We start from the raw sequence: 23,411 nt of genomic DNA, 5'->3' as shown, positions 1-23,411 counted from the left end.
TGACCTCCTCTTGTCTCTCGATCCTACCGAGAGACAAGATGGCGGCCGCTACGGACTTTTTGGAATGTTGACAGACGCCGGAGAACCAATCAGCTTCGCTTCACAAAGCTCCGTACCGCGAAAAGTACGCGTCCTGGGACGCTGCCAGGTCCGCTGTTACAGATATATATCTTTTTTTAAACGTTAATTTCTCAAAATCCACTGGAGCACATATATTGAGACCTACAAAAGGCACATCGGGCTACCAGTCCCTACAATTTTGCCAAGTTTCGTGCAAATCCATTCAGCCGTTCGGGCTAAAAGTGAGGCCAACCGCCCTATGGAAAACTCAATGTTAAAAACACGTTTTGGGACCCCCCTTTTTTCTCGGCCCCCCCTTGACGAACCCCCCCCAAATTTTCAAGGGCTGCTCAGAAACAAAATGTGCCATTTTCCTGAAAATTTCAGCCAATTCCGTCCACAAACGCCAAAGTTATTAGACATAGAATTTTCAAAAATCCCATAGAGAAAAAATCCTAACTATATATACCTACTGGCGACCGCCAGTAGGTAATATATATATATATCTATATATATCTATATATATATATATATATATATATATATATATATATATATATATATATATATATATGTAGTAGTAGTAGTAGAAAAGCTTTATTCGATTTTTGTAAAATTAAAAAATCATAAAAGCAACATCATCAGAAAATCGATACATAATGTACACAAAAATGGCATTACATTTAAGAAAAACTGACTGTGAATACAATAGTTTTATGAACACATTAAACTTTTCCTTTTTCTAAAAACACTCTTTAAAAAACCGACCATGGTGGCTACACACAGTTCATCATGTAACAACTGGAGATACAGTAAAGCTGGGCGGCACTGGTGCCAAGTTCCATGATTTTTCAAAAGTGGTTTAATCCAATGGGCTCTCTCTTTGTGGTAAAATCGACAAAAACAAATCACATGGAGGGTTGATTGTTCAGCCCTCCCATCGCATGGGCATTTAATGAGCGTTTTTGACCAGTCATTAATTAGTGGAAATAAAACTAGTCAAAAAAAGATGTTAAATCTGAACCTAGTAAGTAAAAACCTGTCAAATCCCTTGGTACACCAATTCAAATAGGGTTGCATGTTGCCCGAAATAAGCAACAATTGGTGCCGCACAACCGATTCCTTATTCAACTCTGTCCCTAGCCGCAGAGATTCCAAATGGTACCAGCAGTTATTCTTTAGGTCTTTCCTCGAGATCCTGCATAGCCCCTCTGGTTCGGTGAAGAACTCGGGTTTCCCCATGTCTTGACAGAACTTTTGGATGTAAGATAACCACGCTATTTTGTTGGATTTATCAAGGGCCATAACATCACGAATGATCTCTCTGTTAAGTTCCAGATCGACTGCGGTCCAAACCCTGTGCCAGAGTAACAGTGGTTGCATCGCGATCAGATCACTAATATGACGGACCCCCAACTCAGCATGACAGTTAAACACAGATAAACTAAAAGGTACCGCTAAAATAAACCTTAAAAAAGCATTTTCTACTGTTTGTAATTCCCTAGTGTCTTGAATGCCCCAAACACCAGCCCCATAAATGGCTGTGCTGACACATTTGGCCATATAAATTTTGAGTAAGATTTCGGGGGTCTTTTGCCCATCTTTCGCGAAAAAGCCATGAGTGCTGCAGTTGCTTTTTTAAAAGACAGGGTCCTACACCTTATGGCGGAACCCCAAAGTCCCCCACCCTCGAGGACTACTCCTAAATATGAAAAGGATTTGGTAGTCTGCACTTTATCCCTGCGTGCAAACAGTTTGCAGGATTTGGACATGCCCTTGGCACACGTCATCACAAAAGTGTTTTTCACATTTAAAGTCAAACCCCTGGAGTCCATAAAATTAATATAAGCATCTAAGGCTGACTGCAGACCTCTCTCTGTCCTGGCCATAATAACGGCATCGTCCGCATATAATAGGGACACCACTTGTTTGGAATTAATTCTGGGTGAGTCAATAACTTTGGACATCAAAACATCCTCTAGGTCATTAGAGTATAACTTAAAAAGGAGAGGCGCGAGAACGCACCCTTGCCTCACTCCACGCTTCACATGGAAGGGCTTGGTGCATTCTCCACTAGTTCCGAATCTCACCCTTGCCCTTGCCCCAGCATAAAGTTGCCTAAAAAAAGAAATAATGGCCTTATCTACTTTAAGATCTTCCAGCACCTTCCACAGTCGATCATGCTTGACACAGTCGAATGCGGCGCTCAGGTCAACAAATGCTGCATAGAGTTTGCCTGCCTTGGCCTGAACATATTTCCCTTGGAGGAGTGTAAAATTCAAGACCTGTTCCACAGTGCCCATCCCTTCTTGAAAGCCGTACTGAACCGGGGATAGAACTCCTGCTTCTTCCACCCAGGATAGTAACCGATTCAGGACAGCCCTTCCCGTGATTTTCATGAAGGAGTCAAGAAGGGAGATAGGGCGATAACAGGAGGGACTCTCCCTATCTCCCTTCTTGAAAATGGGAATGATGATAGAATTGGACCAGGTCCTGGGGAACTCCAGCTCACAACTTGCATCCAGGACTCTCTTCAGTATGGGGGACCATAAATCGACTGAGTATTTAAGTATATCGATAGGAACCCCATCTATTCCCGGAGCTTTGCCTCCCCTACTCTGCTCAATGGCAACGGACATTTCGCCAATTGAGATGCCCAGGTTAACTTGTTGAAAAGTCCGGGATGCCTCCTTATCTATTCCTTCCATATCGACTAACTTTGGAGTCCCCTCCGGGTTATAGACTTCCGAAAAGAAGTCTATCCAGGAATTATCGCTAATAGCAACCTCTATCCTAGCATTATTTGATACGTTAAAAAAAGGTGCGTTGACTGCACACCAAAATTGGGCGCTGTCCTTGGATTGTGCAGCAGTAACCAGATTGTTCCAAGCCTCCTGTTTGATGTTATTCTTACAGTTCTTCCTGGATAAGCGATAAGCTTTCCTACAGATGGCCACCTTTGCCGAGTCCCTGTTCTTTTTGTGTAATGCAGCTATGAGGTGGGAATGCGCCCTGGAACAGGAAGCGTCGAACCAGGAGTAGGTCGTCGGCCTAGATGTATGGCCTCTCCCCTGTTGGTGCAAGCAATCTCGGATGGTCCGTGTAATGGCCTCAAAAGCTGCCAGGGTCTCCTCATGAGAGGTCTCTACGTCTAGACACCTGTCGATTGAGGCAAGGGATCCCCTGACTATCCTGGCATGCATGGCCTCCGGATCAATCTGACTTCATTTAATAGCATAACCATTTTGTCTGGGCATATCGCAAAATTTTGTCCAGGACAGTCTTTCTATCAGTGAATTATGCTTAACCTGGGGTAAATAAATGGCAAAGGAAAGGGGGAGATGATCACTGAAACCTACAGAATGAGTGGAATAATCTGCATACCAAGAGGCGTGACTTTCAGAAGCAACGATAAAGTCTATAGTAGTGCCAAGCCCTCTACCCACAAAAGTTGCACTGAAATCTACACAATATATGTATATATATATATATATATATATATTCACTGAAAAAACCATAGGTTTGACACCAGTTATAGTTAGCTGGAAATTTTACTGACGTAAAACCATTGAAATTCCCACGTTATAGTTAGTTGGACTCACTATAACTTGCGCGCCTGCAATGCACTGCTGATGACGTCACATATTACATCACTCATGACATGGTCAGTGACATCACTCATAACATCTTACAATGATTACTAATCAGACACCATTTTTAAACGTTCCTGCGTCACTTGGAAAACAACAGCGACGACGGGTTCACTCAACAGGACCGTTTGAGATATCGGCCGCCATCTTGAAACAGTCAATGTTAAGGTATATCCATGTACAAAAAGCCATGATACACAAGAGCTGGCAGTGAAAAAAGATATAGAGTTCTACACTTTTTCTTTTGGAACCCATCCAATATGAAGGATATGAACAGAAATTGTGAAAAAATCTTGCCGTGGATCGGCATAAGTCCACAAATTAATTGAGCGGGGTATCAAAAGTAGATATCTTTTAGAGAGACATTCTCAATTCAGGTGCTACTCATAAGCCCCACAAGTGGACAACAAGAATAATAATTTAGCCGTATATCGGCATAACCCATACCTGTTCATAAACAACTTGGTGGGAGAATGCCAATGTTGTCATTATATGATCCTTTCAACAATAAATCCAACAATACCAGCAAATTTCAAAACATGGATACAAAAGGAGCATGTTGACCTCATAAATACATTATGCAATGCGTCATAGTTAGCTACAAATAGATTACAATTTGGCTTGATAAGTAGAAATAAAGAAATCATGTGCATTTATCCCAAGTGAACTGTCAATTCTTCGCTACTGTTTAGCCCATAAGGTACTTTAGTCTGCAGGTCTATGATATAACGTGATTCAAGTCTTCTCAACCGCTGTAACCTATTTCCCCCTCTTGGGTGTATTGGGACATGGTCGATGCCATAGTATTGTAGTAGCTCCCTATTGCTTTGATGTTTCACGGCGAAATGCCGCGCAACTGGATAATTCTTATCTTTGTTGACTATGGCCCGTTGATGCTCCAAAATTCTGACCTTCACATTGTGGACAGTGCTCCCTATGTACTTAAGTCCGCAAGGACATACCAAACAGTACACCACAAAAGGGGTGAGACAGAGATGAATTTACTGATTGTTCTAGGTTTCTTGCACCCGGGGATCGGATAGCTTAAAACTCTCCTGCTCGTGGCGCAGGCCTTACATTTCCCGCATGGGAAAAAGCCACTCATATCCCTCAGTGTACCTGTTCGTGACACTGTCGGTGACAGATGACTCTGTACTAGGATGTCTTTAAGAGACTTAGATTTTCGGAAAGTCATCAATGGTGCTTCTGGGACATCCATGCCTATAATAGGGTCAGTTTGTAGGATGTGCCAGTTACGTCTGAAGATGCGTCTTACATTCTGTGCATCTCCCGAGAAACCGGTGATCATCCGAAATTGAACCTTCTGATCTTTTTTATTTGGCATTCCTCCTGTTGTGACTCCAAATTTGTCCTTCAAAAGGTCAGCCCGTGATGGAGCTTGGACTTTCCTGTGGGAAATATATATATATTATTAAAGTCAAAGTTAAGTAATTTAGGTAATGAAGATGTCCTGGAGTACAGTGCCTGCAGATCAAGAGAGAGGTCCAGGAAATGATAGACATTGATATAGACGACGATTGATTGTTGCCTCTAACATGGAAAAATGAGGGACTGTTGGACTGCATTTTGAAATGCCCTTTATGACTCCATTTTGTGTTGCCATGCTCTCGGCAACTTGGTAAAGAATTGCCTTTCACTCCCTGTCAAAACTTGCCCAACCCTCCCTGCTCCTTGTGGTTGAGCCGATTCAAAGAAGCTGCCTGTGTGCCTCACCACCACAGCTGTGTCAGAAACTCAGCCACATACTGTCCATTGTTGGTAACTCAGCCTGTCACGACCAGCTGCCCTGTGACCACCCAACTGATAGAGGAAGCACAAGGTTATGCCCTGTGACCACACCAACTGATAGAGGAAGCACAAGGCTGTGCACTGTGACTACACCAACTGATAGAGGAAGCACAAGGCTGTGTCCCATGACCACACCAATTGAACAAAGAAGCAGGGGGCTGCGTACATTGTGCAATCAGAGACAGATGCCCCCTGGCCACGATTGCACCACACAAGACTGACGAAGAGTTTGTCAGATGAGGAACTTGTCTGAATAGGGAACTTGTACTGTGCAAATGGGCGTGGCTAGCACTATAAATATGTTTCATCCTGTGAAGTAAGCAGCAGTCTCCGTAGAATTGTCTTTGTACCATTTTGGAACCTCTGTCCTTAGCTCGAGCTAATAAATGACTTGCTTCCCTCCACGTCTGGTTGTCCTGGTCTCTTTGGTAATGTATGATTGATGCAAGAAGGACCCGTAGATTCAAGGCATTTCCCTGCGCCACTGGCTTTGACTCTCCCAGTGGGGGGGTCTCCAAAAAGCCGGTTCTACAGAAGCCAACCCTACCTTTAGAAGCCCGAGCAGAGCACTAGTTAAACTTTCAAAGGGTAACTCATGTCAGATAAACAAAAAACAACAGACGAGCTTGCATGCGGTCAACTGTGTGCCAAATTTCAATTTGATAAAATGCTAAATGATGGCATTAAATCAAGCTGAAGAGCACAGAATGCATTGTGATGGGCTGCTATTTTTTTACGGAAGCATAAGGACAAAAAGCGAACTCCAGCCACGAAACAGGCAAGGGCTTGATTAATTTCATTTGGTGATAGGGTTTTGTTGCATAAGAACTAACTAAGTAATGGCATGCATTTCCATATCCATCACGGTACCTTTAAAATGCCCTTTTCTGCGTGGCCATTCTTCCTCGAATTGATGCTCTTGTCTATTACCTTGACTTTATTTGAAGTTATTATGGCTCTATCAATCTTTACTTGTCTAGTGAGTTTGCACATTTACCACACGATTTCCCAATGAGTGAGTCCCCCTCTTGGTGAAACAAACCCTCATCCCTCCAACAAGAAACATAAAATATGACAGGCCCCCATACCCTCAAAATGATTGCGCCATGCTCAGTCAAGGCCCATAATGATGAAAAAGCGGCCCTTCATTGTGTTTATTATTAAAGCAATCATTACATTTGCCGCATAGTAACATAGAAAAATACAAGCTTCTTCTGATCTCTAAGCTTTCTCCAAGACAGCCATAACATGCCCATTTTATTATACGATTAAATAAATAAATAATGGGCTTCGTCTGACAGTGGTAGAATTATTGCTGGCGCATAAATGACAGAATAAGTTCCTCTGGTAACGATTGCAGTACAGTTCCACCCATGCATACCCCCTCCACTCTTACCGCCAACATACATGTGATCTTTTTCACTCAATGAATGGAGATTCCTCACCTTAAGAACAAAATTCGGGCAAAACTTGACCTCCCGGTGATACAGCTCGATTCATTATTTTTTTTCCTCATTCTGCAATAGAGTGTAATTAGAGTTATCAGGGACCCGCTTCTCTGTTTTCTGTTCCATCACGGCCCATGGATTCGGAGGTGTTCACGTTTTGTCTTTTCAGAGCGAGGTCCCCTTGTGTCCTTAACACTTTCAATCTCTAACTGGGTGAACTGGCCATCCTGGCCACTCACACAAGCATACTGTTTGTGTTTTTTATTGCCATTGCATAATCATTGGAAATACATGGGCCATAGCGTGGTAATGGTATTAGTAACCGGTTAATTCACAAACTGAGATTCTTCCCAAATCTCCCTATAGAGGCCACCCATTCCAAATGTGTAGGGGCAACCGGTTTTATCCACTTAATAGAAAGTTCCCTGCCAGCTAGTGAGATCAACATAAATAAAAGATTCTCTTCTTTAGATGTTAAGAAGGTTACCCCCTCATGCCTGCTAACCCCGAAGATAACAAGATCTATACTTACAATTATTGGTCTTCTCAGTATTGCTTCTATAATTTTACTCAATTCCTGCCAGAAACCATCGATCTGTGGGCACTGCCGGAACATGTGCACATTATCCGCCCCTGCTAAACCAGATTTGGGACACGCTTTCATATTTGGTCCACTGAATTTGGATAGTCGCTTTGGCGTCCAGTAGGCTCAGTGGATAGTAAAGAGGTGGTTTCTCCTTAAAGTAGCAGATTTTGCAATGGACCAACATTTGCTCATAGATACTTGCCACAGGTTTTGGAGATCCAGCGACAGCAGTTTTTTCCCCCAGGTTCCTTCTGGAATTAGGAATTTCTCTTCCCCAGCTTCAATAAGGGCCCAGTACCATAACGCTATTTCTTTTTTCAACGGGGCGCCCTTTGTCATGTTTATTTCTATGGACTTGTTTCCGGCGTTTTTCTCTTTTATTGTTTTTGCCCTCCTAGTGAGCTGGTAGAATTTGAATTTTGAGAGGGATGCGTTTGTATTTTCCGACAGAGTTTCCCAATCTATTATGTTGTTATCCACCATTAATTGGCCCCAAACTTGAAAGCCTGATGTTTTCAAAGGTGTAGCTAGCTTATCGTTGAGACACTCTGGGGTTCCTGGAGAGTCCCATATTGGCGCAGATTCACTGTAATAGGGTATTTTCCAAGTGCTCCTTATCTGGTACCAGAGTTTTGCCGCTGAGCTTAACGTCTTTAGTTTAACTTTCTTAAAGTATTTAGGATGACCATATTTGAATAAGAAGTGTCCGGTATTTTCGGTCATTGCTTTTAGATGTTCCGGATATAGATCATAATTACCCAGCAGAATTCTCATGTGCTTAAACTGAAAGGCCCTATAATATTCAAATAGGTCAGGACTGGCAATTCCACCTTCTACTTTGCGTCTTTGCAGTTTTACCCAGGCTATTCGTGTACTTTTGGACGCCCAAATAAAACTCGCTAGCTCTCCTTGTATTTTCTTCAGGGTTTCCTTCTTAAACTCTAAGGGTATTGCACTAAACAGGAATGTAAACTTGGGTAGAATAGACATTTTAATTAGATTACATCTACCAAGGAAAGTCAAGGGGAGGCCTCCCCATGTTTTTAATAGCTTTCTCACCTCCGCTGTTACCCTATCTAGGTTTGTCTTGGTTATCTTATCTAGGTTTTTAACCAGCTCTATTCATAAATATCTGATTTTTTCTCTGGAAAAGTTGCTATTTACCTGGGTATTCCAGCTCATGATCTCTGTTTTGGCTCTATTTGTTTGATAGCCTGATACCTTCCCGAAGTCTTTTAGGGTTTCCTCGATTGCATAGATGGAACCTACATAGCTGTCGGTCAAGATCATCAGATCATCTGCATACAAGGCTATTTTTTTTTCCCATCCGCGGTAAGTAAACGGGGTTATTTCGGTGTGAGCTCTGAGCTTGTTTGCCAGCGGTTCAATGTATAAGTTGAATAAGAGTGGGGATAAGGGGCATCCCTGTCGGGTCCCTCTATGTATTGATATATTCTCTGTTAAGTTCCCGTTTACTAGGACCTTGGCTTTAGGTGCTCGATAGAGTTCTTTAATTGTTCTTTGAAAGTTTTCTCCCAGATTATATTTTTTTAATATTGCGTTCAAAAATGCCCAGTTCACTCTATCGAACGCTTTAGCCGCGTCTAAGGTTATTATGGTCAGTGGAGTTTTTTCGACTATCGCTATATCTATTGACCTGATAAGTTCTTGAGTTAGGTCTTGCAGATGCCTGCCCTTTATGAACCCTTTCTGGTCTTCTTTTATCAGGTTTCCTGCAATTTTCCCTAACCTTTTTGCTAGAATCTGCGTGAACATCTTGTAATCACAATTAAGTAGGTTTATGGGGCGGTAGGATTCACAATTTGCAGGGTTCTTGCCGGGCTTTAACAAGATGCTTATCGATTCATTATTTTTACATGAATACTAATACAGAGACCAATAACCACATCCATATCCCCGGGAATTAGAATGAAGCAGGCACACAATGAACTTTAACGACAGGCCTTTGCCTCTATTTATTACTGGATTAAACTTGCCAAAAGCCAAATTGCAACGCACTTTTCAATCCTTTAAACATTAAACACGTGAGTGACAAAGAATGGGGTCTCTCGGAACTAAGCAAGGGGAATATCTTAATACATACTGCCAGGACACGACTGCTTAGATTCACACTTGCATGCTTGCATTGCTCTCGGACACGCACATTGACATGCACATATTTACAGACAATGTGTCTTTAAATACGTGCGTGTCAGAGTGCAATGCAAGCATGCAAGTGTGAATCTTAGCAGTCGTGCTAAGGTCTTTCTGCTAAGGTTCACACTTGCATGCTTGCATTGCACTCTGACATGCACGTATTTAAAGACACAATGTCTTTAAATATGTGCATGTCAATGTGTCTTTAAATACGTACATGTCAGAGTGCAATGCAAGCATGCAAGTGTGAATCTTAGCAGTCGTGGTAAGGCCTTTCTGCTAAGGTTCACACTTGCATGCTTGCATTGCACTCTGACACGCATGTATTAAGGGTTGCAAAGGGAGATGTTAGAGGCCGGAGGGGGGAATATGGAGCGATCGCAAACCATGAAAACAGATGACGCCGGGCAGAGACTCAGGCCTCGAAGGCAGCTTGACAGAGGAGGCAAAGGATACTAGTACTCTACTCACGCTTTCGGCTGGTGTAACGTGTTCCTCCGATAGGTGTCTCTCAGCCGTATGAAGGAAGGAGTGAAATACGGGCCCCAGCACAGGCACGCAGCGTCACCGAATGCTCCCAGCATTGATGCAGGTGAGTCGCCTGAGTAAGAAGACAGAGGGCTGCAGAGGCTGAAGGGTAACCAGGAGACAAAGGACTTCAACAACGGTTGTAAAAATGGGACACGTGAAATACTTTGTTCCAACTAAGATCCTGCCTCATTCTCATAGGTTGACAGTATCAAGGGTCAGCCAATTAGAAGGGGAGGCAGGATCCTGAAAGAATATAACCTACGTAGCAGGTCCGGGCAAGGGGATTACTCGACCGTAGCCCTAGAAATTTTGCTGCTTTAGGCAGCGCCTAACTGCCCTCACCTCTGCCTCACAAACACACACTGCGCATGCGGGACTCGGGCGATATTGAAGTCGTAAATGCCACATGCGCAGTGTGTTTGTATACTGCTGTGGTGCACTTCTACTCATAGGTAGGGCATACTGAGTGCCTCAGACTAATCTTTCAGTCTCCTTCTTCTCCCTACTCCTAGACTAGCGGGGCTCTGCCCCCACGCCCTCATACAGGAACCACCCCTGCTATTCTCCTCCAGCACTGGGAGCAGTGGCATAGCCTGAACATCACCAGTAGTACAACAGCACCCATGTCTGGGTGCACCTACTGTAGGCAGGTTGAGAAAGCTGCAGTGAAGAACTCACCAGATAAATCTGTAAGAACATATGCTGTCCTTCCACGTGCCTAGTGCCTCCTCCTCCCTGCTGTAAAATACCTCTAACAGGCATAGGACCGTTCAAAGGGATCCCATCATGAGCCCTGACATTGCATAGCCATCTTGGGCTTCGACTGACCACAACTCCAAAGTTACTAGTATGAAACCGATAGTGTGAGGAGTGTAGTTTATTATATGGTTTGATTGTGAGACCTCATTGTATAATAAACTCACTAAACAACATTGGGTCCAGTTAGGCTCCTTTATAAAACCCATGCTCAACCCTAGGTAGCTGTGGCTTTGAGAAGTCAGGTTTCAAGTTAGGAACAAGTGCAAAGCATTTAGAAGTACCTAAAATATTGAATAAGAAAGAAACACAACACCAATTTATAAACAAAGATCTTATTTTTATGAATTTTTAGACACCACAATGACCAAAATCCTGCAGAGGATTCTGGAGACATAAATTATTAAGCAAATCATAAAGCACTGCTTTTCACTCAAAATGCAAACAGGCATTGACAACTACCATTGTTAGCGGTTATTTTGAAAACTTTTTATGAAGTTGTGTTTGAGTACTCAGGCCTGCTTTGGGCAACCAACTCCAACAGTAAACATGGCACAGGGGCGAGTAATTATTAACATGACAGTTATTTTGCAGTCAAAGCAGTCTCCAATGCACTTCCAGGCTCTATGGACAAAGCACAATAAACTTCAATGTTGTGGTCCTGATGCAAGGAATACAGAATGAGCAAGATGATGAGGGTTGCTGGGCATGCTGATCCGGCAGACAGGGGCTTCTTGATGCCACCCCTTGGTCAACAAACACAGTGGCGCAACAGAATGAATAGTGTTTATTAACAAGGAATCCAGCACTTGACATATTCATATTTAGATCTCTGGAGAACTAGCACAAAGTATTGAGTGTCCCCAGGAAAGGCGCAACAACATTACGGGTAGCTATGTTTACTTTCAGAAACCGCTGACGAGATCTGGGAACACCCTGATCTGTGAGACGCTCAACAAGCGTCTCACAGATCAGGGTGTTCCCAATCCCGTCAGTGCATACACAGTAGGGGCTTGGGCGGTCCCCTAGTGAAGCAGCTCACTCACTTAGACAAAAGCATAAAAGATTGTTATAATAGGTTAAAGGATTGGTGTGCAGTTCTACACATACAGAGTACTTTCAGAAACCAACATTGCAGAAGAACTGCTGCCTTTATTATCAAGTGATAGGAAGGGGCTTAATGGGTAATTATGACCGCCCTGATAGGCACATCAGTAGCCAGTTATGGTTTTACAGCTAGGCACAAATGAATGAATTTGATACTCTCGCCCCATACCAGTCTCGGATGGCGCCCCAAACACCCTTGCTTGTATTATTCATAGAAAACCAGAGATAACAATTGATACCTAGAAGGGAAAGGCTCCAGGCCCTGATCTAGAGTCAAATCATTTTCGTGTGCATTAAACGTCTCTGTGGGTATCACCCGGGCCGCTTTAATGAAGTCTTTAATCTCTGTGACACTGTCTCATCGTGACAACAGCTGCCTTCATCCAAAATGCTTAAATAGAAAGACCATACACAGTCAAGTAATGACCACCCAGTTCGTCTGCTAGATGGGTTGAGTAAGTTTTTGGGAAAGTGCTAGCTAGTAGAATCCAATTTTGATGATGTACGGAGGGTGAGCGAAACATGATTGGGATCCAATTACTTCTTTATAAAATGTGAAGCCTTCAATGGGATGCTAATGCAAATTTAATTATTTATAAAATGTTTTAATAAAATACAAATTTGCAGAATTTCCATTTATAAAAGAAGAATGATTAATGCAAAAATTGTAATAGGCAACCATACTTAGAACCTGTAGTCCTGTAACCTAATAGTAAGGCCTGGATTTCCTTTAAATTGACATATTTAAAATGCCATGTTTTAACGTGAAGGCCCATTTAATATTGAAATTATAATTTTTCACTTTAACCGACAAATTGGGGAAGTGGTTTTTCTCCTCTTTGCTGCAGACATTGTACCTTTGAAATCTACTGTTTATTAGTTAGTGAATAGATGTTGTATTAGACGACTGATAGTGAGGTTCACACTACTTTACATGTAGACAACAGGGAGGATGATTCATGGGTAGACGATATTACAAGCAAGAAAGGATGCACCAGCAACATTCAACAAGACATGGTTAAAGGACTATTGTACTTTGGTTAGTAGATGGGGAGTAGACCTGTTCCCAGGAGCATGCTTAAATCCTATTGGTCGACATGAAGGAAAGAACATTAATGTTACAATTGAGAAACTGTGGGGCATATTTACAACAGGAATGCACAGTATTCACAAGAATGCAGACACCCCTGCATTTCCCCTAGCATTGGCTCTAAATCTAGCTACCTAGCGCCAACACAGGCACCCTTGCACCATAGTAAAGGATGCCTGCCTTGAGGGGAACAATTGTTTATGTGCAGGAAGGTGTCCATTCCTAAACATAAACAATCCAGAATGCCAATTTGAAACTACTATGTGTGCTGCATTGTGAAGCGCTTTCACGCTAAGTGTAACGTGAAAGGGGCCTTATTTACAAGGTGGCATAAAGCCATGTAAAGTGGCTTAACATCACCTTGTATATAAGGCGAAGGGATTATCGCCACAGGAAAGACGCAGAAGGTGATGTTCATTGGCAATAGGGGCTTGTAAATATGCCCCTGTGTGATTTCTCTATCGCAGACCACCACCAACACCCCCACCAACTTTAAGTCCTGTATGCAGGCGCTAGCTGAGTGGATGGACTCCCACTGCCTAAAACTCAATGGCTCTAAGACAGAGGTGCTGGTAGTGGGGGGAAAAAGCAAAAGCTGGTCAGCCGAGTGGTGGCCTTCGTGTCTTGGCCCTACTCCTGTACCGTGTGAAGAGGCTAAGAATCTAGGAGTTTGGATCAACCCCTCCCTCTCCTGTGATGGCCACATAAGGCGTCTTGTGGGCAAATGTTTTGGAGTATTGAAGACCCTAAACAAAACCTTAGACCTCCTACCCATAGCGGCCAGAAGGACACTGACGCAGGCATTGGTGACCTCTCGGATGGACTATGGAAACATCTTGTTCCTAGGGTCCAACGAGGGCTGCCTTGGTCGCCTGCAAGTTATCCAGAATTCCGCCGCTAGACTGGTGCTAAGAAGACCCAGGAGAGCAAATTCTCAGAAGGCTCTGGATGCGCTTCACTGGCTGCCTGTGAAGAAACGCGTGCTGTTCAAATGCCTCCTCTTCTGTCACCGAATTGTCTGGGGCAGGTCGCCTGCCTACCTTAGGGACTTAGTCAGCCGCTACGAACCAACAAGGACCCTCCGGTCGGTGGGTACCGGGCTGCTGACAATTCCTAGGATAAGGAAGGCCAGAATGGGTGGACGATCTTTTGCTTTCCAAGCAGCTCAACATTGGAACAAACTCCCTCCTGCTCTGAGACTGAGAGCAGTGAAGCGATGTTTAGGGCAAAGCTAAAAACACAACTTTACACTGAGTAGGGACACAGGCTCATATTGGTGATCGTTTAGGAGCTCTTAGCGCGGGGACACGCCGAGATGGCGTTACTGGGCGCTTTATAAGCTCTTTTATTATTATTATTATTATATTAGTGTGTGTTCCTAGACAGAGGAGGCAGGTGGCAGATTCCTTCACCTTTTGATGCAGAGCAGACTGATTCCCTTATTCCTGACTCTTTGAGAGGAGATGATGTACTGAATTTCTTGGACATCTCTTTATGAGACGTCTTAGTTACTCGTTGATTTGCTGATTCTCTCATCAGAACTCTTCATGGGTATCTGAACTGACACCATAACATTTCTCACTTGTTATCTTTACTTAGCTTAGATTAGGGATGTTTCCTTATGGAATATGCTTGTTACATTTATTTTATTGATGCTTAATTCTGATTATCTAAGATGATTAATATTACCGAATATTGATTTATTTGTGGCTAAATTTTATTGATGATTTTTGGTGAATAATACTTTAATAAAAGAATGAATAACCACAAAGAATAACTTAAATTAACTCTCTTTATTGACTCAACTTGAGTAATGACAAATGTTAATGATTATTGTTGAGATTTAACTTTTACGTCTCAGCTGACAACAAAGATCCACTGGTCTGAGTGCTATAGCATGGGGTTCTTGCAGATGAGTAAATGGCAGACTGAACCCTGTGCTCTAGCAGGGCTGATTGCCATAATATTGTTAACAAAAATGGCTCTGAAAAAAATATAATGTGCCAACAATCATAAACAAAAATATTGTCCCATTGTGTGTCCATATTCTATTATTATGGCAGATAAGGAGTTATTTTTTGCAAATTATATTTAGATACTATGGCCCAAGTTTACAAAAAAGTCACACAACGCAGAACAGCAACTAAAATGGCTTTGTTGCTGTGTGTAAAAAGGGGTAAAGCAGAGCAGCACCATGTCTCCTAAGATATGGCACTGTTTTCCTTTAACCCTTAGCTAGCGCACTTTAGGCACCATTTACTAATGCACACACCGACAGACAAAGTTGTATTCGTTCTGTAAGGAATAGTGTTTACACGGAAGGGGACTCTTCCAGCACAACTATCCTGTAACACATTTCTTGATGTGTGTTTGTGCTGTACAATACATCATGAATGTAAAGTAGAATAAACAAGGGGAAATGAAAAACTTTCTCTTCATTATGTTTGACTCAAGATGGTGTATGATGTGGCACAAATCCCTGTCTAGAAATTATAGGAATTTGGGCCAAAATCCATGGGTGGTTGCAGGGAAACATCCATGTACCATCAATGGAACGCCCCCTTCATGAAAAGTAATGCAAAGCAGTGCTTAGTGAAAATGTGCATTACTTTGCGAAACTATCTGATACAAATCCTGATTTGCATTGAATAGCAAATCCTGGAATGACATCAGGCTTGCATTACAAAAATAATACAAACCTGAAATAAAGTGTTAGTAAATCCGGGCCTTTATTTTTGGCAGATGACATTTAGTACAGGATAATCAGATACCATACACTTCTAGGTCGCTAGGTGTGTGATGGAAAACAGTTCCACAAGCCAGCCAGTCATGATTCTTTAGTGATACACCTCAACATGTGTTACTCATCGTCTCAACAAAAAATAGTCAAGTATCAGGTTATTTGGGAAAGGAGTCTGTATCAGACCATCGGCTACCAGATTGCAGTTGTATGTGACTCTGATTTCCTTTGTTTGATCAAACCGGCGACTATCATAGGAAGAATGAGATTTCACTTTCTTGGCTCCTTTTGCAACAGAGAAAGGTTTCTCCAAAGATGCATTCCTGTTTTTACTGAGTGCTCTTAGTGCAGGGAAATGTACCTTTTGTGATTCTCTGCCACCAATTACTAAAAGTTGCCTTGATCCCTGGTGCGCAGCCTGTACTGTGGCAATTGGAGACTCAGTGCATTACTCCAGGTGGCAGCTGAATCTGTGGATGTAAAATTGATGTCTCCTTTTGTACCTGTAGTCTTCCTTGTCCACTGCTACCTCTGTTACTTGTATCTCTCCTGCCTCACTATTTCCTCTCATCCATGCCTTACCAGTGTGTGTTCTCCTCCTCCCAGATTTTTTTGTTACCGCTACTCCACTCCTTTCCTACTATTGTTACCTTGCCTCTCATGTTCTCTTCCTCTCTGCTCCTCACCTCACCTCTACCTTACTTCGCTCCTTCCAATCTTGCCCTGCCCAAGGGGCCATATTACTCACATAGCACATTTTCATTGTTTGCACCACTATGCACCTTTCAAAAAGTGCACCGTTCTCCTCCTGTTTGTACCTCATCTAATTTCTGATTTGCTACTCTATTTCTGTCCTCACCTCACTTTTAGTGTTCTCTTCTTACTCAACCCACATATTGTTTTCTGTCACCACTCATCTAAGTCCTTCTCCATCTTCCACTCATCCATTTGCATTTCCACCTACATTTTAAGGAACCATCCTCCTGATAGCCATTTCAGACCTTATTCACCCCTCTGAGATCACAGAGATGAATTAAGTGTGTCTGACTGTGTGAGTCTGTGAGTGGGTTTGTACGTGATTTTGAGGGTCTCTGAATGGGTATATTAGTGGCTGTACAGGTGTGTGAGTGGGTGTGGGAGTGCCTATTTGAGTCTGTGAGTGAATGTATGAGTCATTCTCTGGGTCTCTGAGTGGGTGCCTTAGTGGATGTATGGATGCCTTGGTGGGTGTCAATTTCAGTTTGTCAATTATGGTACGGAACTCAGACAGATGTCCACATAATCTAAACAAGTGATAAAGCAATAATACATTATACATATTAAGATCCAGATTTAAAAAGATATGAAACCACCAATCTGTTGCATCCTTCATGTCAGAATGACAGTAACTATCTTTTATAAATTGACAATGTGCATAGCACCATAATACATCATATTTCGATTCATGTCACACTAAAGGCATTTATGCACTTATTCCCAAAAGGCACTAGAGAAGCAGATAAGGCTTATAAAGAGCTTATTCAAAAACTTCATAATCTGTCAGGAAGTGTAATTTGCCTCAGTTCCTCTTCTAAAAAAAAGCTTCTTAAAGCCTTTCATCCCGAAGGCTCAAAAGACATCCTCCTCTTTGGGCTCTTTTTTAGTGTTTCTTGTGCTTTTTAACTTCTGGAAAGTGTGCATACCCCCAACATGGCGGCCGCCATGTTATTGGTAGGTCAGCGTTCTAGTTGTATGCCTTCTCCATTGGTTGCCTAACAACGGTGTTTAATCTTTTGAAACTGCGCACTTCGACTGTCGATTTCATCGCGAAAGCAGCTTTTTGGTGAACTGTTTTTGCTATTTACCTATGGAAAGGATTGAAATTGAAATAAAGGTATTTGATACAACTTAAGTGTCTTGGACTCCTTTACCTGGTGCACCCCAATTTGTAGCTGCCCCTTTCAGGATCTGGATCACAGAGGCATCACGCAACGAATGGTGCTGTGGTATCAGTTCAGTCCACAGGACCACTCACTGATGAAACTGGGGTGAGGTGCAGAGCTATAAGTCCGCCATTGAATCTTTCATTTCAAAAGTGTTTTGGTGATAGTCAATGGAGAAAAGAATTTTAATTCAAGGAAAAAAGATTTTTGCTTTAATGTCGCTTGAGAAGAGTCACCAGTATTGCGCCTGCTCAGTAAATGTGCCAAATTTGAGTTAGTGCGCTTGCTCATTGAAGAGTCCTATTATTTATTGCTCACAGTTATCGCGCCTGCTCAGTCAAGAGACAATTTTTATCAGCGCACTTAGTATTTTGCTTGCTCAGTCTAGAAGATAATTTTGTCAGCTCTTCCAGCATTCCCGCTTCACGCATGCTCAGAGCCATCAAAATCTATTTCGTTAGTTAAGGGCTCCTTGTTAATAGCGCGTTGTGCACACCAGGAAAGTAGTTTCCCCAGAGTCTAGAAGTTAATCAAGCTCAACAGAAGGAAAAAGGAATTACAGAGGATTCAGAATTCCAGAGAAAACCACAGACTTCAAGGAGGATCTTCAGACTTGGCTAACCGCAATAGTCAAGGGACAGTAAGAGAAAAGACATTGATAAAGACAAGTGTTATAAGTTGTAGTTAAATTCTTCAATGTAATGACTGATAATTCTTGAGAATCATTTTTTAAAAAGAAAAGAAGAATAGAAGACTTAAAAAAAGATCGACTTAAAAGCAAGAGCAAGGCAAGCCAATCATAGAGTCCAAGGTAGTTGAGTGGAAGAAATTGTAGAGTTTGATTGGAAAATGAATGGATAGATAGGGGGAAGTTTATCAATTGTTCTTGTGGTCCTTTGCTGGAAGCCAACATGATTCCTCTATAAGTAAAACCTGTTGCATATTAGAACAGAACGCAAGAAGTTAGAGGAATTAGTTGAGGCTAAAAATAAGGACCAGGATGCAGTCTCTCTTTTTTTCCATTCCCCTTTCCCACTAGTGGTTGGAGGTCATAGATTAGAATATTAAGGATCTGTGTCAGCACTCGCTGGAGGAATTTGGGTGCTTAGCATCTGCTTCTGTGGAAGTCTTGGAACAAGAGAGTTTCTGACATATTCAAACTGTTATGAAATTCAACATGTGTGGTGCAATATGCAAAGTGCAAATAATACATAAAACAATCTTATAAATATAACTGTAAATATTAGCAGCATAGATACACAGAATCGGAATGTACCAATATCGCATGTCAAAGAGTAGCAACAGAAGCTCTAATAAATATTCAAAAAAGATTTACAAAAATTGGTAAATCTAATTACAAGTCATTTAATTAGCAGGGAATAAAACAAATTTATGGGCCTCTGTGGCAGAGTGGATGTTAGATTTAATAAACGTAAGCCTTAAAAAATGACAGCGAGCATTCTGCAACACAAGGGAGACCAATAACCTGTGGTTAAGATTCTGGATGTGTAGCTGGCACAGCTCACATCTTCTATCCTTTTTGGGGATTTTGTCCCAAATGCCATTAATCACACACAAAGGGAGCAAACCCAATCCCAGTAGTAGGATCAACCTTCTGAACCCATAGGGCAGATTACATACTAGATACGGCTGAGGTTTATTCCTCAGAGTGCTCTCACACACCCCCTGATTACACAGATTTAACTGGCCCAGGGCGATGTCTCTGGCGAAGCTCCCTTTGGACACAGAGCAGTTTATTAGGCTCTTCAGAGTGTATTTGGGCTTAAAAGAATCGAACTCAAATTAAGCCCAAACGTTTCATGAGCCCGCTCAAAAGACTTAAAGAACGCACACCATTCTTTGAACAGGAACAACATTTTGACCCTCAAAGCTGCTCTTAATGTTCCCTCCTCTCCTCGTTGGAAACCGTTCCTCTACCTCAATAAAGCTGCCAGGAAAAATTTATATGAGGATAGCAAACCAACCACACCCGGCGCATAACTTGGAGGGGTTGCAAGAATATTCAAATTCCACATTGACGAAGAATGTGGCCTTTGGTGCCTTCAAAAGAGTTCCAAAAACTAAAATCCTTCACTATTATAGCACAAAGAGGAGATTATTTTGGTCATGAAACAGACAGTAGGTGGCCAAAATGACATCGCTCAAAAATTTGATACATTATCTATACAGGGCATTATCCTTCAAGAGGGCCCTGCTTACACATAGCTTTATGTGATCCCGCCGATTCTTGGAGAAAACGTTCCGGAGATAAAGATACAAGTTAACTATATCAAGTTTATCAGTACCCAGATACCATTAAAAACATTTTCATAGTCTTAACCCATTCTTACAAAAAATCAGAACTTTTACTTTCAGAAATATTAATCTTCAAAAAATGGGCTTCCGAAAACATTGACAGAATTTCTAGATGACGTTGCGTACCAATAGGCGATAAGTCCAAAATAGCTATATCATTGGCAAACAGTAACGAGCCAATAGACATCGTGGCAATTCTAGGGGGTGTCAAAAATATCGATCACAAAAATATAGTTTTTCTATACATATAATAGCAATTACCAAATGTTTTACAAAAAAATACTGTTTTACACTAATATCGAACAAATATATAAAAATATATTTTTTAATACGCATATAGGTAAAAACAGTAAGTACTAAATATTTTAACATATAACAATAACATAATGTAAATTAAATCTGTTTTAGTAACATTTAAAGATACATAAACATATTTATTTAAACAAACACACACAAACATATATATATGAATGTGTACATATTTATATAATCCGTTTTGTTTTGGAACGTGCACTGCTATGAGTCTGTAATGAAGGTTTATCGTATATGTGCTGTGCTCCTGGGTATCGCCCCCTGTTGACGAGCGTGCTTGTATATCACTGTGGTAGCATTCCCAATTCCTTAGGATATGTCCCCCAGGGCACAGGCTAAAGGGATGTTCAATGCAGCTTTATTATTTTATCAAAAAACATATATTTCTCCATGAAGTTTTTTCAAGAATCCAATCTTTTATGAATTGTTTTATTCACAATTTCATCTTTTCAATGGCACACTTCATTTCCCATAATGCATTTTGATTAGGTAAACTTTTTAAACTTCATCCCAATGCATTTCAGCCGATGTGGCCTTCATCTCACTTTTCACCGAACATTACACTGAGGGAAGACCGAATTTAGTAACCAAGACCATCGATAAGAGAATTGTGTGAATTTTGATACTCCCCAGATCAAGGCCACATCGTCCGAAATGCATTGGGGTGAAGTTTAAAATGTTTACCTAAACAAAATGCATTATGGGAAATGAAGTCTACCATTGAAAATATTTACATATTTATATACACATATACAATATAAAACTATTAAAAAATATATAATTGTAGTCTGTATTTTAATTTTCAAATGTTTTTTAAATATACCAATATAACAATTATGGGCCTCATTATGATGTCGGGCGGAAAGCCATCCGACAGCTCGTCATAGGGTTTCCGTCCGCCATTAGAGGTTTCCGTCCGACCCACGTATTATGATACTGGCTGTCGGAGGGAAAACAGCAGGGGAATTCTGCTCCGCTTCCAATGGGTTCATGGAGCCCGTCAGGGTGTCATTCAGACATATAATCCCCAAATGGCAGTGGTGCCTGCTCAGGCACTACCGTCAGGATTATAATGTCTTTTTCCGACTGCCTTTCCATGTCAACCATTCCGACATGGAAAGCCTGTCTGAAAGTGATTTTGGGGGCCACAAGCAGGGCCCCATGCCACCCGGCCACAGCTATGAGGGCTAGGGAGCACCAGTGATGCCCCCACAATCATCCATGCCCCTTGTGGGTTCTCTAGACTCATAAAAACCCCAGACAACTAAATAAGATTAGTAGGTTGATTACAAAGCCAAGAAAAACTGGACATACTGACACCTCAAGACAAGGGTGTAATACATCGGAACCAACATAGAGTCAAATCTACTAATCAGATTGAGGTGGTGCAACATGTACAAGATAATACATTCAAGAAATAAGATGGGGAAAATAAGAAAACATGAGTCCAAGTTCCCCTGCATCAAGTGTTGATGAAAATAGAGCATTAATCTTTCTCTACACGAGTGCTAAAGCCACATCCCTACTTAAGTATTCTTTGGGACAGGATTGGGTAAGGCGTCAGAATGTGGAGTCTTCCTTACAAGTCTCTCCACTTCAGTAGGTCAAGTAGCATGAAGCTACAGAGACAGGGCTTGTTCTAAGATTCTCTCTCTCCGAAGGCAGAGAAGAAGTGGGGCTCTAGCCCTAATTGCAACACTCCAATATCACAGGTGTCTTCCCAGGATTCCTTTTGGGTCCCACCATCCGATCAGGCCACATCCTCATAGTTACTTTTCCACAAGACAGCAATGCTCTCGAACAGTAACAAGATGACCTTGATTCCCAGGCCCTCTCCGGTGAGAAAGTGCAACAGTTCTCCTTATCGACAATAATTTCCAATGTATCCTCTTCTCTCCTTGCCTAACTCCTGAAACAAAGACATTATTTTAACTAATAAGGATGCTTCTCCCATCTGCAACACAAACGTGAGAAAGAGCAGAATTCAATGTGCAATTGAAATTCAAACTGTTAATTCAAATGCGAGAGCTTTCCAGGGGAAAATGTATTTCAGGCCTACAAGGTTCAGCTAACATAAGAGAAAGGAATATGAGCTTTACAAAGTTGCATAGAAATCAAGGCACATTCGGTTAATATTCCAATCTATATAGAAAATGACACGTTTAATAAACACATTCAATGAGCAACATGGCAAGAGGACAGCTAGGCGGGCGAGTGACCTACTGCAAACACAACAATGATGGACAGAATGTGGATCAATGTCACACATTCACCCCAGTCAAAAGATCTGGGCCCAAATCCATCGTTTTTCCACTACACACCACCCTGGGTTAGACAATGGCGATATGCAAATCAGCGCTGACCCTGTGCCCCATGGGAACAGTTCAGTCCGAACTACAAAAGCCATGTCCTTCCCAGAACGGAAACAAGCATCCGAGGACCGGCCCGGTTTCGAGGTAACACCTCTCATCAGCCCGGCTAGCTTGATTCCAGTGGTGTGGAGTGCCTGGGACTCACGTCTGAGCATCCCCAGTACACTTAGAGCGGTAACTGCAAACACAACAATGATGGACAGAATGTGGATCAATGTCACACATTCACCCCAGTCAAAAGATCTGGGCCCAAATCCATCGTTTTTCCACTCCACACCACCCTGGGTTAGACAATGGCGATATGCAAATCAGCGCTGACCCTGTGCCCCATGGGAACAGTTCAGTCCGAACTACAAAAGCCATGTCCTTCCCAGAACGGAAACAAGCATCCGAGGACCGGCCCGGTTTCGAGGTAACACCTCTCATCAGCCCGGCTAGCTTGATTCCAGTGGTGTGGAGTGCCTGGGACTCACGTCTGAGCATCCCCAGTACACTTAGAGCGGTAACTGCAAACACAACAATGATGGACAGAATGTGGATCAATGTCACACATTC

The sequence above is a fragment of the Lissotriton helveticus genome, chromosome 3_1 (genome assembly GCF_964261635.1).
Source record: "Lissotriton helveticus chromosome 3_1, aLisHel1.1, whole genome shotgun sequence".
NCBI classification, from domain to species: domain Eukaryota; kingdom Metazoa; phylum Chordata; class Amphibia; order Caudata; family Salamandridae; genus Lissotriton; species Lissotriton helveticus.
Note: the sequence above shows the minus strand (reverse complement) of the source record.